The 17,182-nt window shown below is 39.9% G+C and overlaps 1 protein-coding gene across 2 annotated transcripts in view; it reads right to left on the reverse strand.

Moving 5' to 3' along the window:
* The window catches only part of GRIA3 (glutamate ionotropic receptor AMPA type subunit 3), a 310,602-nt gene that overhangs the window by 241,065 nt on the left and 52,355 nt on the right, over positions 1-17,182 (reverse strand). The gene's annotated exons all lie outside the window — the stretch shown is intronic.

The following is a 17,182-nucleotide window of genomic DNA, read 5'->3' on the forward strand; positions in this document are numbered from 1 at the left end:
ACAGTTATGTTATTATTAAAGCCCTTAATGTGGGCTATTAATTTAGATGATTTAAGCCTCTGGGCAGGCCATAGGAAGACTGTCCTTTCAGTGCTCATTGAGTCACAGGGGTTAGGTAGCTGCCTATTCTGCCCATGTGTAATTGGGAAAGTTCTATCTTAATCCTTTTGCATGTATCTTATAGACTCCACTAGCCACATGTAGAATTTTCACACACCCCCCTCACAGTTGTCACCTTTCCTTCATTTCAAAGTGGGCCACATCGCTGCCTCTTCTCTCTTCTGGCCCATAAGAGCTTAAACAATGTGAACCAATTTTAATATTAGCTTCAGTAGAACATAATTAGCAAAGCAAATCAGCTACAACAACACTGTGGCACATTCACAAAGAAAGTGGAAATGATCTTTAGATTATCTGCACCACTGCTTACTTCCATTCATGTGAAGCAGACATAACAGGCATAATGAGGTGTGATTTAAGGGGTTCTACATAGTCTCCCTTACCTACTAGAAAACTCTAAATACCACTGTTAAGTTTACTTCTTCAGGTGTTTAAAAGAATTCTGTGGCCTGGGAGAGGGATCAAATAGAATCTTATTTAGCAGTTACTGTGGTAACATAAATTAATGTCTGATTAGATGCCAGGATGAGTGGGAAAGCAGGTGGGTAAATTTTGATGGGGATGAGAGAAGAGAATGTGTAGGCGGTCTGGAGTCCTCCCTGAGAGGAGAAAGAGTGAAGACATTGGGCACGAAAAATAAAGAAGGTATTGAAAGCATGAAGGCAAGTGGAAAACCAATTTAATTCATTTCTTGACCCTGTTGTGAGAGATAGAGAGTTCTCAGTGGATGTGGTATTTTGCTTTCCCTACATTTGATTCGAATCTATGTTGATTAGGGCTGTTCTCTTTTTATCAACCAAAGTCATTAGCCATTGGCTTGAGGGTAGCATTTCAAAAGTGATTATCAGTCACTTAACCATCTCCATCATAGGAAACAATAGTCTTCAACTTGAAGAATTCTAAGTGACCCTCAAACACATGCATAGGAAAGGTCTTTATATTATATAAAGGAAAAATCCCGGCGCGGTGGCTCACATCTGTAATCCCAGCACTTTGGGAGGCCGAGGCAGGCAGATCACGAGGTCAGGAGATCAAGATCATCCTGGCTAATACAGTGAAACCCCGTCTCTACTAAAACTACAAAAATTAGCCGGGCGTGGTGGCCAGCGCCTGTAGTACCAACTACTTGGGAGGCTGAGGCAGGAGAATCTTTTGAACCCGGGAGGCAGAGGTTGCAGTGAGCCGAGATCGTGCCGCTGCACTCCAGCCTGGGTGACCGACAGAGCAAGACTTCCTCTCAAAATAAATAAATAAATAAATAAATAAATAAATAAATAAATAATAAAATAAAAAAAAAAAAAAGGGAAAAATCCAACTAGAGAGTGAATCTGGGGTACTTCATGACAAGAGCCAAAGGGGATGCAATACTCAGAAACAAAAGGGATGTCTTGATCATCACCAAGGGTGATGCTAAGAAAAGCCCCATTCTCAAATTAATCCTGTAAGTGGAGAATTTTGCAATACAAGTCAAATCTTGGTCAGTGCACATAGTGTTCTGTACAAAATTGACAATAACATCCAATAATAATGATAATAGCCATTGGTAATAACAGCCAATAATAATGATAATAGTATTTAGCCTGGCACTATACTAAGTACTGTACAAATATTTTTTCATTTAATATTCTCATCAGCTTTATGAGGTATTGCTATTATTCCTATTTAATAGATAAAAATTCTGAGACGAAAAAACTTGTTCTAGCTATTAAGCAGAGGAGCCAGAATTTGAATCTGAGTGTGCTTGACCCAAAACTCACACTCACATGTACTCAAATCCAATAAGGTTATTAAAAAGTAATTATTGCTCCACATGAGATAGGGTTTACAGGTTTAGCAAATAAAAACAAGATTTTCAATTAAGGTTGGATTTCAGGTAAATAATTTTTTAGCATAAGTATGCCTCAAATTCATACATACACTAAAAACATAATTTGTTGTTTATCTGAAATTCAAATTTAACTGGGCATCTTGTATTTTATCTGTCAACCCTAGAAAGAACCCCTGCTTACTAATAATGGTCATGGGCTGGAAGATTAGAAAAGCAATCATGGCCCTTCAACCAAAATGATTCAAAGGGTAGCTGGTAATTTTCAGATCCATACCAACTGGCAAAGAAAAATTAGGATCCATGAATCCTATACAAAAATAGTCTCATGGGAAAATGCAACATATTTTCAGCAAGGAGAACTCCAAGCTGACTAGATTATGGGCAATAATTAAGGGGTAATGTAAACTTAAAAAGAAGGATCCACTTTCAGTTTCAAAAAGCTCTTGAAATAGTGGTAGGAAACAGAAGATAAGTGGCAAGGTTCTGGTTATTATTTTAAAAAATCTTGCATTGCTCTTCTAATCATTGACCTTGAACTCGGGGTGCAGAATTAATTAATCATTATTAGTTCATACATGGACTTTTCATATTTTATTTATTGCATTTATTTATTTATTTAGACTATAATGAACACCTATAAACCCATTACCCAACTTGAGAAGTATAACATTACTGATAACTTACTTTTATCTGTGTGGTCCTCCTTTAGTTCATCTCCCTGTATTGATAACACTCCTCCCCGCTACCCCTGCCCCAGGTAACTACTATCATGAAATTTGTATTTATCATTACCTTGGTTTTTAAAAAATATACAAACACATACACCTAAACAATGTATTATTATTTTTGCTTGTTTTAAAGCTTTATATCAAGAGAGTAATATTGTATATGTGAAACCCAGATTTTGGTAAATCTTTATGAGTTGTCTTCAGGAAGGTGAACCCAGTGAAATCTTTAAGCCTGTATAATATGACAAGAAGAATGAGACAAAAGAAGAACTTATAAAAATGTGTGGGGAGTCTGTGTGAGAAAACCCACTGAAACTTAAAATTTCCAAACTAAGCATACAGCTCTGGTTGTGACTCAGACAAGGGACTCAGGAATATTTATAGATCAGTGGCAATCCTTGGGGAATAATATGCTACCATGGTACAAAAGGTAGATCCACTGTCTTTTGGTGGTGGACATCAGTAAGAAGAGTTTTAGGTGAAAATCAGGAAACATTCAACTCCCTTCATATAAAACAGAAGTACAACTGTCCTGAAAATATTGACCCCTGTGCTCCACCCACTCCAACATAGACAGACATCAATAGAAGACCTCTGGAGGATTAGCCCAATGGGGAAGACAACTGCCATATGAGGACAGTGGTAATGGCCTCTGAAAGAAGCTGGGGCATGGGGGACCTGTGAAAGGCCTTTCACAGCAGATCCTAGGCCTGTTCCTGGCTGTCAAAAGTAGGGTTGAATGGAACACTGAGTTGACCCACCCACAATGTGTATGATTTTAGATTCTTAGAATGTTTGAGCTAGAAAGAACTTAAATATTTTTTATTCACTTGTTTCTCAAGCATAGTTTTTAGTGGTGAAATCCTTTCTCCAAATGAAATTTTATATGGAAAAGTTTAGTTTACAAAAGAGACAGTGGAGCTCTTCTGATTGAACAGAGTTTCACTGGTCTGATGTCTCCCTATCATAAAGAAACTATGACACAAAGGGAGGAAGTGTCTTACACAAGGTCACACAAGAATTATGAACTAGTCTCTTAGAAAAGCTTTATTGGTATTTCCTCACCATCCCTACTCCAGAGCTATCTTATGCAGTGTGGGTCAGGATTCACCTGCATGAAAGTGACTTACCTTCAATGCCTAGCCCTCAGACAAGGTAGCATAGATGGCTCTACCAGGGTTTTCCCATGATTCATCTGCCAGCTGCTTCCCTCAGCTCCCTCCAGCCCCAAATAACAGCAGTGAGAGCTGGTTGCAGATTGGTGATGTTTCGGGAATCATGATTCTTTTGGGGGATGTCTGTTTCCTTTATTTGACTCCTTAATGAACCAGACCCCCCCCCCCTTTTTTTTTTTGAGATGGAGTTTCGCTCTTGTCACCCAGGCTGGAGTGCAATGGCCCGATCTCGGCTCACCACAACCTCTGCCTCCCAGGTTCCAGCAATTCTCTTGCCTCAACCTCCCAAGTAGCTGGGAATACACGCATGCACCACCACGCCTGGCTAATTTTTATATATTTAGTAGAGACGGGGGTTTCTCCATGTTGGTCAGGCTGGTCTCGAACTCCTGATCTCAGGTGATCCACCCGTCTCAGCCTCCCAAAGTGCTGGGATTACAGGCTTGCGTCACCACGCGCAGCCTCACACCCATTTATTTATCTTAGAAGACTGGTAAAATGGTGATGGAAGAAATGTTTGTCTTAGCAATCTTATAAAGACATGAAGTGTAGAGGGAAAGGCAGCAGCTTCGGAGACAGGCAGATCTTGATTTCAATCATGGCTCTGCCAGTCATAAGCTGCGTAACTTTGTGCAAGTTATTTGACCTTTCTGAGCCTCAGTATAGGATGGTTATTACATAGGCAGGTTCTAAAGTTAGACCATATAGGTTGAAATCCTGTATCCTTTACTTATTAGGCAAGTTACTTAATATCTCTGTGCCTCTGGTAGAGTTTCTTCATCTGTAAAATTGGGATAATGACAGTACCTGTTTCAGCATTGCTGTGAAAGTTAAAATATGTTAATTCACGGGCAGCACCTAGAACAGTGCTTAGCATATAACAGACATTCAATTAATACTAGCTATTTATTCATTCATCAAACACTTATTGAGTGTCTACTATGTGTCAGGCAGTGTTATAGATGTTGGGAGATGCAGGAGTGAAAAAGATCCTGTCCTCTTGGGACTTACAGACTAGTGAGGGGAAAATACTAGTGAGGGAGACAAATAAATAAAATATGAAGTATATCAGCTTTATCTCTCTCTCTCTCTTTCTCTCTTTCTCTGCATACTTTGCCCTCTGTTAGCTCTATTGTGTTATCCTCCCCACAGTAACCATTGCCCTCTATCTCACACTGAGTCCCAGGATGTCACTTTCCGTCTCTTTCACCTTTCCTATCCATTTCTTCTTTCCTAGTCTCACTTCTGAGCAATAATGGGTTAAAGAAACTCTGCTAATTTGGCTCAAGAAGATGCCATTGTCCTCTGTCTCTTCCCTCCCTATATAATGCCTTTGTGCTGGTGAAATGCTGTGCCTACCTGGGGCCTCTGTGCCTTCTGCGTGTGAAATAGCTTGGTTGTCTGTCTCCTAAAAGTGCCTGTCTCTGTATATTCCCAGTAAGAAAATACCAACTTTTTCTCATTGAAGATGTCGTTTCTAACTACATTCTGGATTCCTGGGGACTCTAGTGTAGCTCCCCAGCTGCGTTCTCTTCAATGGTGAGTGGCAAGCAAGGCTGTAGCCAGCTGTCATGCTTTTATTTATAGTCCCCGAGTCTGTAGGGTCGAGACAGGTATTGTTAATGTACAGTGTGGCACCTAATTATACCACCCATATTCCAAAAGGCATCATTACAAAAATGTCAAACAACTTGATTACCTCAAAGTTCAGAATAACAATATTGCATATCATTTACAGAACACTTTTCATACCTTTTGAATCAAGGGGGAAAGAGGGAAACTGAAGTCTCTTGCTGATTTAATGATCGCATTTAAAGCAAGCAGGAAGACGAAAAATATAGCTATGAAGAAACTCATAGAGCTACATCACAACAAGGTTCTCCAGGTAATTCCTTCATAGTACAGTGAATTCCAGTGGATCAAAGAAACTTAGAGCTAGAGGGGACCTTGAGAGATCATACATATAGTCTGGTGGTTTCTTTTTTTTTTTCTTTTTTTTTTTTTTTTTGAGAGGGAGTCTCACTCTGTCGCCCAGGCTGGAGTGCAGTGGCCGGATCTCAGCTCACTGCAAGCTCCGCCCCCCGGGTTTATGCCATTCTCCTGCCTCAGCCTCCCAAGTAGCTGGGACTACAGGCGCCCGCCACCTCGCCCGGCTAGTTTTTTTTTTTTTGTATTTTTTAGTAGAGACGGGGTTTCACCGTATTAGCCAGGATGGTCTCGATCTCCTGACCTCGTGATCCGCCCGTCTCGGCCTCCCAAAGTGCTGGGATTACAGGCTTGAGCCACCGCGCCCGGCCTGGTGGTTTCTAAAGCTGTGATATTAGTAATTGGTGGAGTTACCAGTGAAAGGAAATAAATGTATGCTGTGTTCTGTTGTGTGTGTTGGAGTAGGGTAGACAATTGTTTTTTTGGAAAGATGGTCCTTTTCTCTATTTAATTTCTACTCTTTAGTGCTATATGTAGTCTTTATCTTCTGAAATGATGACGTTGATGATAAATGATGATGATATCTATCACATAGGAGATATATTTATATATCTATATCTCTTATGTGGTAGACAAAATAATGGCTCCCCAAAAGATGTCCATGTCTGAATCCCAAAGTCTCTGAATTAGGTTATACAGCAAAGGGAAATTAGGCTGTAGATGAGATTAAGGCTGCCAATCAATGGACCCTAAAATATCAAGATTATCCCGGATTATCTGGGTGGCCCAGTGTAATCACAAGCTTCTTTAAATGTGGAAGACAGAGGCAAAACGAGAGTCGGTATGAGAGTAATGTGACAAGGGAAAGACTTGCCTGGCCATTGCTAGCTTTAAAAGTGGAAAGGGGCCACAAGCCAAGAAATATGGGTAGCCTCTAGAAGTTGAAAAAGATAAGAAAACAGGTTCTCCCTTAGGGCTTCCAGATAGGAACACAACCCTGCCGACACACTGGTTTTAGCCTGGTGAGAACTGTACCAGACTTCTGACCTATAGAACTATATGATAATAATCTTGTGTTGATTTAAGCTATTAAGTTTGTGGTAATTTTTTACAGCAGTAAATAGAAAGCTAATACATTTAACAGCACAATCAAAAGGTTGGTAACTCTCTGGATCAATGTACACCTGCCCTACCTTTTCCCCCCTAAAATATTATTAATCTGATAAATCCAAAAGGTTGGAAATGAATTATGTAGTCCAAAGTCCCATTCAATAAATGAGCCACCTTCCATGAGGTCATATTGCCTCTCCTTGAATCCGTCGAGTAACAAGGGAGCTCACTATGAAGCGCAGCTCTGATGGCTAGGGAGCTTGTCCTTAAATTGAACCTAATTTTACTTGTTGGGCCTCTTGAGTGCCACACTGTAGTCTCTCTATGCTGCCTTCTTCCTGTCAGGCTAAACATCTGCTAAGATTCCATTTCCTCTTAAATCCCTGCCACCTCCATCAATTATCATTCTAACTCCTTTATCACTATTATTAATGATGGGATAATAAAGACCTTGCAGTCTTCAGCTTCTGGAACCTAGTTTCTGTTCCCATCCCTCTACTGAACTGCTCTCTCAAGTTCGATGATGACTTCTTCACTGTCAAATCCCCCTCTATTCATAGACGTTGTTCAAATTGATTGCTGAGCCACATTTGATATTGTTGGCTAAATCTTCCCCCTTGAAACTCTCCTCTCTGATTTCCAGTGCATTAAACTCTGCTGGCCCTACCTCTCTTACTCCTCCTTTTCAGTTTCCTCTGGGTCCACCTCCTCAATGAAGATGTGTTTCAAAGATTTTGTCCCTGGCCCTCTTTTCTCCTTACTTTAAATGTGGTTTTTAAAAATTCAACAAATATTTATGGAGGACCTGCTATGTGCAAGGCAAGGGGATCTAAGCTCACTACCTCCATGTGGATGATTTCTAACTAGATACCTGTAGCTTCAGCCGCACTCCTGAGCTCCAGAGCCACATTTCTAACTGCCCATAAAACAGCCTCACCCGGAGGCCCTCAAGACATCACAAACTCAGCATATTATTTCTCTATGTCCATCCTCCACCTATGCGTCCGCTCCCATTGTCCCTGTTTCTTCTAATGCATTGCTCTTGTTCCGGGCACCCAAGCTAAAGTCTTAAGGGTCATGATTGCCTTCGTTCTTTCTCTCATTTCCCTATACCATTCTTTTGTAATGCTTCACCAATTCTGCCTCTAAGGCACGTGTATCTACATCCTGTTCATCGTCAGTTCAAGTTCTCATTCCTTTTCTCTTGACTGAGAGTAGTCTCTTAACTGGTCACTTGCTTCCAGTCTTTTCCCAGACTATTGAATACTGCTATCAAATTACTGTTCCTTCTTTCTGTTTCAACTGATCAATATAAATATACTTATCCCATCTCCTATTTCTGCAAGAACCTACTCTGTATGAATTGTTAATGGATTAATAAATGAATCTTTGTAAATGGGTCAGTTCAGGGTTTTTCAACCTTGGCAATATTGACATTTTGGTTTGGATAATTCTTTGTTCAAGGGCTGTCCTGTGCATTGTAAGATGTTTTGCAACATCACTGACTTTTATCCTCTAAATGCCATGGGCACCACTCCTACTACCTGTTGTGACAACCCAAAATGCCTCAAAACATCATCAAATATCCCTCAGGAGGACAACATAGCTCCTCTCCCACAAGAGAACCAAAGGTTTACCTTCTGAATTCCTCCTTACAAAGAGCAAAACCTTAATCCAATGAAAATGCATACATATATAGAAAATCCCAAAGGAGTTACTTTAGCAGTAGAAACTTAAGAAGGGTGGATATTTTGAACTCTTCCAAGCCCACCATGCAGGCAGCTACCTTCCTGATCCTGCCCTTTAATGAGTTATTTGTGTTTAGCCTGGGGATGTAGGAGAGGGGAAATTAGATAGAGGATGGATATGGTGGGGTGAGTATAGGGTAGTAGTCAGCTCATACCTTCCCTGGGTTCATATAAATCATCATCCCTCCCCAATGCCCTTTGGTCTTCTGTCCTGGTAACCACAGTGGGTGCTTTTAGGTTTCAGAGTCAGAACAGTGTGTCTGCCCCATTCTCCAGCTGATGATTCCATGGTTTAATTACCATCTTGGGGTTAATTCCTTTGAACATTTTGTTCAGCTCTCAAGAGCATACTGCCTTCTGAAAGTCTAACTAGTTATTTTTGCAATTACATGGCATGTATCTAAATGCTGGCAAAGAAAACACTTATTATCAACATTTGATCCTACTTGAATGTAACTGCTAGCAAATGCAGGCATTAATATATGAACACATGTATTTTGGAAAATTCATTTTGCACATGTAAATTCAAATCATCCTTCCATAGCAATGTCAGAGATGACGGGAAAGGTGTTGAAATGGGTTGGGCTAAGAGGGTGCTTTTTAGGCCCTTTTATATTGAGATAATATGGTTAAGCATTGGAACTCAGGAGTCAGGCGTGGGCTTTAATATTTTGCTTACTCATTCATTAAATAAATTTCAAGTTCCTCGTGTGTGACAAACAGTGTCTGTGTGCTGAAATATGGTGGTGAGCAAAACAGACAAGATCTCTGCCTTAATGGTGCTTACAGTCTGGTACTGGCAGTAAATATGAATCAAATAATCATACCAATGTGTGGTTATCACGTTCTAACTATGAAGAGGAGAATGTGTAGGATGCTGTGACTCCATGACAAGGTGGTTTTAATTTAGATTAGGCCAGGGAAAGGTTATCTGTGGACAAAGCATTTGAACTGACACCTGATGGTAGAAGAGCACCCTATGCAAAGAGACTAGCATGTGGCAAGGCCCTGAAATGCATTTGATGCATTTGAGGCACTGAAAGAAGACTAGCCTGGCTGGAACATGGCCAGTGAGGAAGAGGATAATGCAAGTTGAATCTGGTAGAGGAGGCAGGAACCAACCGTGGAGGATCTTGTTGGATGTTGGTAAGGAATTTGTATTTTTATGCCAAGGACTATGGGAGGAAATATTAGAATAATTTTGATCATGGGTATAACATAAACTGATTTATATTTTTAAAAAATTTTTCTTGTTGCTGTATGAAGAGTAGATTTAAGGGAACATCAATGAAAGTAGGGAACACCTTTTAAATGTTATTACTATAGTCTAGGTGAGAGACAATAGTGGTTTGAATTGTGTTGTGGCACTGAAGGTAAAGAGTTTTGGAGTTTTTTTTTTAAGGTCAAGTTATTGGATAAATAGACTTGGGCTAGTTACTTAAATGCTCCAAGCCTCATTTCCATTTCTATAACAATTGGTATAATAGTACCTACCCCATAGTATTATTGTATGGATTAAATGAATATATGTAAAGTGCTTATGACTTTCATATAGTCTGTGCTCAATTGATAAGTGGTATATGTTATTTATATTATTTAAAAAATTATTTCTCAGTGTGTTTGCACTGAGATGGGTTTTTATACAGTTCAGCCCCTAATTGGCTATATGACCTTGGGCCGGTCACTTCACTAGGCTTCAGGTCTGTCATTTGTAACCCAGCAGTGCTAACACCTGCTCTGCCCACCTCACAGGTTTGTGCAGAGAATAAATGGAAGTAATGGCTAAATTTCTCCTTTTAAAAATTACAAAACTTCCCGAGTGTCAACGAGTAAGTAGTATTGGTACTTGGCTTCCAGTAATCATCATCCACATAACAAATCAATCCACAGAACTGTCATTCTTTACAGCCTGTCTCTGCCATCCACATATCTCCATCAATCATCTAAAGTAGTCAGGGGCCTGTCTTGACTTGCAACTCATTTTACATGGGGTTTAGCAGGACTCTTAATTGAAAAAATAATTGATCCAGTAATCCAGTCACAGTCAATGAAACAATTTTTAAAGCTGTGCAGGAAAGTGATGAACTCTTATGATGCCTTTGAATCAGCCCTAAGGTTTGTAATGGACAGATAAGAGCTACAAGTTTGATACCACATCATATAGTATTTGAAAGCCATTTTCTTTGATTTTGCCGCCCATGCTGAGCAGGGAGAGGGTGAGATGGGTCCCCAAACAAAAAGTATTCTCAAAATTGAACTAATAGTTGTCTGTTTTATTTTCTGTAGGCTTAAATATTTCATAATTAAAGTCAAAACCACATATAAGTAATAAAATCTTTAGCTCCATCATCAGTCAAGAAGACAAACCTTTATTTCCCATTTTGTTTGGATTCCTTAGCATCACATTCTTAATGTTGTGATGGCCTCAATCACCTCCTCCATCTTCCTAAAAAAGTGCAACAATCCCCTCTATAGCTTAATTGGCAGGTGGGTCCATCTCCTCTTGAATACTTCTGATGATAGTGAACTCACTACTCTTCAAAACAGTGCATTCTACTTTGCGATGGCCCTAATTATTAGAAATTTCTTAATATATTGACTGCAAATCTACTTCCCTGTAACTTTCACTACCTGAGGATTATTTTTTTTGTCTGAAGTGTTCAGAAACTATCTACTTAATCTTCAAATGACAGGCTTTCAAACATCTGAAGATATGCATTCCACCTGTCTATGCCTTCTTTTTTTCAGCCTATCACCAACTGTTCTGCAGATATCCCAGGCTCTTCACTACTTTGGCCATCCTTCTCTGGATGTGTTCCAGTTGTCAAACGTCACTCTTAAAGTTTGGTGTCCAGGATTGAGCACCACACTGTGAGTAAGGTCGAACCCCTCCAGAAGATGGGGAACTGATGCCTCTCCCTACCCCCCAATTCTGGACTAGAAAACACATATCTGTCCGTGCCGCTGAGGATGGCATGGCTTTTTTTAAAAACAAAACAAAACAAAACAAAAAACAGCTCACCATAGATTTCCATGGAAACCACTCCTACTTTGTGGTCTTGAAATTATATCCCAGGTATATTGTCAAGAGACTTCTGCCATACCAGGCTTCCCCCAACCTTGGATATGTGCTGTTGATTTTTTGTACTTAAATATAGACTTTTACTTTTTAAAAACGTCCTAATGGTTTTGACCCAGCCTCGAGAGATCATTTTAAATCTTGATTTGGTTAACAAGTTTATTAGATGTCACTCCCAGTTATGCATCATCTGCAATTTGATCAGTCTGCTTCGGGTTGTATAATCCAAGTTATTGACAAAAATGCTGAAGAGGACAGGGCCAAGGACACAATTATTGGGCATGCTACTTTATTCTTCACCCCTATACTTTTCAGGATGACAAGAACTAGATAATAAATAGTCTGGCTAAAGTTCTTCAGTCTGCTCCAAATATATTATATCTTTAACACATTCACAGTTTGGGCAATATGAATGATTCTTAACACTGACTTTGATTCTTCACACACACTCACAGGCCTAAATCTTGGTTAAAAAATAACTGGAACGATTTTCTTCTCTCCTGGTTTTATCATCTCTGACCATGTATCTTTACTATTTATCATCAAGTTTTATGAAAAGGAAGTAAAAAAGAAGAAAAGGATGCTGAGAGGAGAGAGGATGATCAGACAGAGAAATACCTCTTTGGTGAAGAATGAGCCACCAAAAGAGTTGGGAAACTCCTCTTTTCTACCAAATAACTCAAGGAGTATGTTATTACCTAAGATCAAAATGCTGATTCATTGCTATTTGTTGTTAGAAAGCAAATGGCCTACTCATTTTACAGGTGGAAAAATTGAATGAATATCCGACCCTAGGGTTCATGGTCCTCAGCATCCATACCTGCTAGAAGACTTTAAAGCAATTGTAAGCAGCCTTATGAAATTTCCCAAATGCAATCCTGATGGACAGAAACTCTTGAAAAGTCATGTTCACAATACCCAGGATTGGTGGTTACTCAAAAACAGTTCACTTTTTTGCTGCGTTAAAAATCCATATAACCTCAGTTCTTTCAAATATGTCTCAATAGCCTGAAGAGCAAAAAAACCTATTTTCCATCTAGGAACAAAAAGGCAAGTTAAAAGGCATTTCTTCTAACTTGAATTCAACCAGTTGGGTTTTTAAAAGTAATTGCCCAATCTTGGTTTGGGAGGTTGTTCTGGCTCTGTGTAAAACTTTGTGTCAAGGAGGTCCATGCTGAGATGTCCATCTGACAAGCAGAGGGTGTATATTCAGGCAAACCTCGGTGGACCTTGCAGGATGTTTCAGGGTTGCACTGCTCTCTATTTGAAAGTTGCTTTGATTGGGAACAGACAGTCTAGCTTGAATCTAAGAACAAAGCCCTCTGTAACCAGCTCCCACAAATCACCCACACCCCTTTGTCCTAAAAGAAGAAGGACAACCCTTTGAAGATGGGCATTTCAGGTCTTGGGGTAATCTAGAAAAAGATGCAGCTTTTTAACAAGGGCACCAGCCAGAGAAAGGTACTTGCTCAAAATGTGTGTCTTATGTCTATTAACTGTCTAGACCTGTCTTGTCCAGTTTGATAGCCACTAGCCACATGTGACTACACTTTTCTCAGTTACACTAGTCACATTTCAAGTGCTCCATAACCACGTGCAGCTAGTGGATAGTGCAACATGGAATTGTCCATTAACACAGACAATGCTAGTTGAGTAGGACCTGTTAAAGTTGCCTCCTGTGCCTACCCACCTAAATGTTTTAGATTCTAATCCAACCAGTATTTATTAGTTACTCACTGTTTTAGGCATTGTACTAGCAACTTTCATACTTTTTTTGGAGTAGAGGAGGGCTTGTTTAATGACTAATGGAAACTTCCAATTTGTAGGCAGAGTAGATAGTGGCCTTGTAGTGTGGTTTGAGGGTCCCTAGAAAGATGTCCCATCTTCAGTTTCTCTTCTCCATTGACTACTACAAGGTTTGAAACATCCACCTTTTTTGGCTAGGATGGAAAAATTCCCTGTTAAATTACAAATGTGGTCTGAAAGGGAAACATGCGGTCAGTATTTTTCATGACTACTTCAGTATGGATTGGTTTGTCAGATTAGTTCTGATGAGAACCAGGCACTGAAGAAACAGGACACAGGTCAGATAAAATTTTGAGGGCTGTTAGTGACAGTCAGGAAAGATCTGAGTCTTTAGTTGTCCTCTAGGAGAATGACTCTCCAGTTGTGGATACCTCTGCATGGGGACCTTTTGCCATTTGAACGTAGAGACAAAGGGGAGGGATACAGTTGCTGACAACGAACCCTGTCAACACTGCCATTTGCCAAGCATAGATTCTGATATTCACTCTGTGTTTTGATCAGATGTGTATGTTCAATCAGCCTCTAACTTATGTATATCAATTTGGCAGATATTTTAAATTAAATATTTACTGAATAGCACCAAGTACTGTGCCAGATACTGGAGATATAGAGTTCTACTCTCAAGTTCCCTTTCATATGACCTCCTACTAGGGAACTCATAGCTGGTCCAGTGACAGCATGACCACACCTTTCCTATCCGTTTATCTTTTCTCCCTGAATGTTGCCTAGAACCCACCTTCATCACTTTTATCCCAGCCCCTGTTTTTTCAACCTCTATTCTGATTTCTTCCAGGCCAGAGTCTATGATTGATAAGAGAGAAAAGAAAGAATAAAGGAAAACTAATCTAAGAGAGAAAAGAAAGAATAAAGGAAAACTAATCTTGCTTTCCTTTTCCTACAATGTTTTGCAAATTGCAGGGTGCAACCCATTAGTGGCTTATGAAATCAATTTAGTGAGTCATGACCTAGCATTAAAAATAAATGAAATAGCCTAGAAAAATGCCAAGGTGCATCTGTGTAGTAAAGGTAAGTATTGTTTCATTGTTTCATGAAACATATGTTTTAGGTTTTAAAGACATGCATATGTGTTATGGGTCATAAAATAAAATGTATTTCTTTAGTACCTTATGCCATTGTAGTTCCATGCCCTGTCCCAAGCCTAGTACTGGTTTAATCTACAACAATTGTGCCCTCACTGTTTATCACTTCCTGCAGAGGACCCATCTCATTCTTTTTCCTGTTCTCCCAATCCATCCCTCCTCCCTACGCCCTCTAAGCCTCCATTTGAAGCCACATTGAATTGTCAACACCTGGGGATGGAAGCTGGCAGAGTTTCTGCTCCCACTGTCTCAGATGGGAGTGCTTAGGGAACATGTGTTACCAAACTTTTGAGTTGGGAAGGTGAACGCATCTTCCCACAGAAACATGAGCATGAAATAGAGTTAGGTTCAGTATTGTAAAACCGTTCAGTTGTACTCTGGATCTTGTGTGCTTTATCAAGCAGCTCTGGTATTTAAGGCTACCTGTAGGCCAGCCAGATTACACATCTTCTTTTAGAACTCAATCCATTTGCAAGATGGGAAGAGAAACCACTGGTGCAGAACATCATTCAAATTAATTCCTACTTTATCCTCTTGCAGCAACACAGAACAGCTGAGTCCTGTTGCATGGACTCTGCAGATGCTCCTTCAGTGGCTTGAAAGTAAGACTGTGTCTCCCAAAGTGCCTAACTTGCTCCATGGGGTGGAATCTGACTAAAAATAGCTAGAAATAGCTAGAATTAAGTAAACACATGCAACTTATAGAATGTAGTTTCATCTACAGACAGACTAAGTAGCCCCTCTAGCACTTTGCTGCTCAGTCATTTATTAACTTGTAACTTTTATGTGCTATTGATGAATACATCTGACCATAACAGAGTTGTCCATTTGCTCCAAGAGAAAGAGGAATCGGGTTCTGTAATTCTCTTTGTGCGATGTAATGCAAAATTAAAGGCTTTGTATTTTCAGATAACAATGGTATTGCCTGAGAGAAGCTGTATACTCAGCACACTCTATCTTATTTTAGATGTTGGAATGCAGTGACTGGGCCTTAAGCTCTCCATTGCCTTTCAGATATAGTCCAAACTCTTCAGTCTGGAATTTACATTAAGAAAACATGAAGCACAGAATCTGTACATAACAGGTGCTCAATAAACAGTAGGTATTTGTTTTCTACCCCATGGCTCTCTATCATTGGGACTTAGGATCTAACTAAAATTGTCTTCCAAAGTTCTCCTGTAGGAACTTTCTGCCCTAGACTCGTGGTCTTTCTATGCCTCAGATACTTCTTATTCATACCTGCTACTGAGCATTTTCTCATGCTGTGTCCCCATCCTGGAATGCCATTCTCTAAATCTCTGCCATTCCAATCCTTGTCCACCCTTCAAAACCTGGCTGATGCTCCCTGCTCCATGGAGCATTTGGTGCCTGCCTCATCCCCCAAGAAACCTATTATTACTGTGAGTGCCAGCAGCACTTGGCCTGAAGTCCCCATTTTGGCATTTGATCATAGCATGCCTAGATCAAATGTATTTCCAATGTATTGTGAGCTGTGGCCTGCTTGCCTCATGTGTGTGAATGTGAACTTCATCAATGCCTGAGAAGCTTTTGAAGGCCCAGGAAACAGGTGTTCTGTTACTTTTGTGTCAGACTCAGTATAATTTGGTTCATGCTGGAAGCACTTAGCGAGTTGATGACATAAATTGGTTCTGAGATGCCAAATTCTATTTCTTAAGTCACTGCTGATAATCTGTGACCTTCATTTCACCTTTTTCTTAGCTCTATCTCCCCTCTAGTATACTGGCAATAAAAGTATTTGCATACCCTAAAGAGATGTTTTGTGGATTAGCCATAATGAATATAAAACATGTAAAAATATGAAGATCTGTGGGAACCCTATTATTATAGGAATAATAATAATTACAGCTGTACTTGGTTAAATGTTCCAAAATTCATATAGAAGATGCCTTCTCTGGGGAGAAAAGCAGCCAACTGTACCACCAATTAGTTAATTATGAGTATTTAATTTTATTTTATTGCTTGTGATTTTTGTTTCTGTGCACAACTGGGGCCTAGTTGCCTCTGCCTTTTAAATGGAATTGCTGATGAAGTTGGTTAAGATTAATCTTCAGTATGGGGCCTAGGCTCCACAAAGCAATGCTGCAGACCCAGTGACTCTATGACTGTCTTGCTCTCTTTCACCCTTAAAGCTCCCACTTTGGCTACTTTTCTTTCCCTTGTTGGTTTTCATCTGTGTTTAAGAAAGAGTTCCAGCTCCAGATTGGTGTGGTATGGGTGGCACTAAACATAAGTGCCAGCCAGGCAGCAATGATATTTGAGGGTAAACGATGTGCAGAGTCCTTTGGCAGGTGCCTGGGAGAGACACAAAGGAAATAAAACATGTATTCCTTTAGCTATGAAAGGGTCTTTTGGTCTGTTGAGCCCGGAAAAAACTGAGAGGCCCCTGGAAAGGCTGAAGAAACTTTCTGTGTGGAAAGCAGATGTACTTAATTTATTCAGGATGACTTAATGTACTCCTGGTTGCAGGCAAAGAGATGACTTCTAGATAGTTTCACCTTCACTAAGAACCTTCAACTGTAAGACATTTTAAAGAAGGTATTT

Source organism: Piliocolobus tephrosceles, chromosome 12 (assembly GCF_002776525.5).
Source record: "Piliocolobus tephrosceles isolate RC106 chromosome 12, ASM277652v3, whole genome shotgun sequence".
In the NCBI taxonomy this organism is placed as follows: domain Eukaryota; kingdom Metazoa; phylum Chordata; class Mammalia; order Primates; family Cercopithecidae; genus Piliocolobus; species Piliocolobus tephrosceles.